This window comes from Coenobita brevimanus, chromosome 2 (assembly GCF_032717465.1).
Source record: "Coenobita brevimanus isolate Jiangsu-jjx chromosome 2, ASM3271746v2, whole genome shotgun sequence".
In the NCBI taxonomy this organism is placed as follows: Eukaryota; Metazoa; Arthropoda; class Malacostraca; order Decapoda; family Coenobitidae; genus Coenobita; species Coenobita brevimanus.
The window spans coordinates 567501-570000 of NC_136955.1; the positions used below are offsets into that span (position 1 = coordinate 567501).

The 2500-nt window shown below is 47.9% G+C and overlaps 1 protein-coding gene across 1 annotated transcript in view; it reads right to left on the reverse strand.

The window, feature by feature from the left end:
- Ent2 (Equilibrative nucleoside transporter 2) overlaps positions 1 to 2500 on the reverse strand; it is a 50364-nt gene that overhangs the window by 45992 nt on the left and 1872 nt on the right. The window lies entirely within an intron of this gene.

The window sequence follows — 2500 nt, forward strand, 5'->3', positions numbered from 1 at the left end:
TAGGTCATCACAGTCTATAAGGCCACAAGTATGCTGGCTGTGGCTGTAATCCTTCACCTTGAGGTCAAGGTCACTGATGTGCAGGTCACCTTAGGTCATCACAGTCTATAAGTCCACAAGTGTGCTGGCTGTGGCTGTAATCCTTCACCTTGAGGTCAAGGTCACTGATGTGCAGGTCACCTTAGGTCATCACAGTCTATAAGGCCACAAGTGTGCTGGCTCTGGCTGTAATCCTTCACCTTGAGGTCAAGGTCACTGATGTGCAGGTCACCTTAGGTCATCACAGTCTATAAGGCCACAAGTATGCTGGCTGTGGCTGTAATCCTTCACCTTGAGGTCAAGGTCACTGATGTGCAGGTCACCTTAGGTCATCACAGTCTATAAGTCCACAAGTGTGCTGGCTGTGGCTGTAATCCTTCACCTTGAGGTCAAGGTCACTGATGTGCAGGTCACCTTAGGTCATCACAGTCTATAAGTCCACAAGTGTGCTGGCTGTGGCTGTAATCCTTCACCTTGAGGTCAAGGTCACTGATGTGCAGGTCACCTTAGGTCATCACAGTCTATAAGTCCACAAGTGTGCTGGCTGTGGCTGTAATCCTTCACCTTGAGGTCAAGGTCACTGATGTGCAGGTCACCTTAGGTCATCACAGTCTATAAGTCCACAAGTGTGCTGGCTGTGGCTGTAATCCTTCACCTTGAGGTCAAGGTCACTGAAGTGCAGGTCACCTTAGGTCATCACAGTCTATAAGGCCACAAGTGTGCTGGCTGTGGCTGTAATCCTTCACCTTGAGGTCAAGGTCACTGATGTGCAGGTCACCTTAGGTCATCACAGTCTATAAGGCCACAAGTGTGCTGGCTCTGGCTGTAATCCTTCACCTTGAGGTCAAGGTCACTGATGTGCAGGTCACCTTAGGTCATCACAGTCTATAAGGCCACAAGTGTGCTGGCTCTGGCTGTAATCCTTCACCTTGAGGTCAAGGTCACTGATGTGCAGGTCACCTTAGGTCATCACAGTCTATAAAGCCACAAGTGTGCTGGCTCTGGCTGTAATCCTTCACCTTGAGGTCAAGGTGACTGATCTTGTGCAGGTCACCTTAGGTCATCACAGTCTATAAAGCCACAAGTGTGCTGGCTCTGGCTGGAATCCTTCAGGCAAAATCAGCTGACATCAGGAATATCGGGAAAAGTGCCAAGTTTTGACCCCAGGCGATCTCAGAGAATAATCCAGCGATTGGCAGCGTACTCCTTTCCGCACTGCGTCCGCCTGAAGGCTGTATTGGTGTCAAATGTCAGCTGGCTGGCTTAAGCCGTTCTGGACACGGCGGCCAGGACCCCGTTGCCGCTGTTTTATCTTTCATACTGTGAATAATAGCCAGTGATCCGGGTGATGCAGTGCCAACATACTGCCCACACGAAGCCGCCACCTGGCCCATTACCCTGACGAAGTTTGAAGGCTTTTGACTAAACCGCCTCACAGTCATGGCCAAGGATTTTTTTGGTGGAAAGAATAAGAATGGTGTAACAAACTTTAACAATAATAATAATAATAATAATAATAATAATAATGATGATGATAATAAAGGTTGAGGGTCACTTCCTAATTGGGTGGGAGGGAGTTGATAAGGCACTTCTATGGGAGCAAATGGTCACCTGAGAGAGAGAGAGAGAGAGAGAGAGAGAGAGAGAGAGAGAGAGAGAGAGAGAGAGAGAGAGAGAGAGAGGTCAGAATTGGGGTTACGTTTTGGTAAAATTATAAAAGAGTAGGGATTTCTCTCTCTCTCTCTCTCTCTCTCTCTCTCTCTCTCTCTCTCTCTCTCTCTCTCTCTCTCTCAAGCAGTATCCGGGCCATGTCTGAATTAATCATTACTCTCTCTCTCTCTCTCCCTCCCTCTCCTCCTCCCCTTCCCTCCTTCATCTCCTCTCTCTCCTGCCCCTGTTCTCTCCCTCTCCTCCTCTTCCTCTCTCTCTCTCTTCTTCCTCCTTCCTTCCCCCTCCTCCTCCCTTTTTCCCTCCTCCCTCCCTTGTCTCTCTCTCTCTCTCTCTCTCTCTCTCTCTCTCTCTCTCTCTCTCTCATTAATTCTACGGTCTCTCCCAGCCATATTTCACCGCACTCATCCCTCCTTTCTTCTCTCCCTTTCTCCCTTCCACTTGTAATTTACTCTCCCTGTCTCTCTCTCTCTCTCTCTCTCTCTCTCTCTCTCTCTCTCACTCAAAGACACACACACACACACACACACACACACACACACACACACACACACACAGTAAATTAGTACACCAACTTTTGTCCCACACTGTTGATATATACACACAAAGTTTTAATATTTTTCTCTCTCTCTCGTCGGTTCAGAAAGCTCCCTAACACCTTTTCCTGAGCGATTTATTTTGTCAGAGGAAATGCATAGATATTAGAGGTGATTAAGAGAAATGTTTTTTTGGCAGACTGTAAGAGAGAGAGAGAGAGAGACCAAGCCACAAACAGAAAGGAGCAACGACCCTT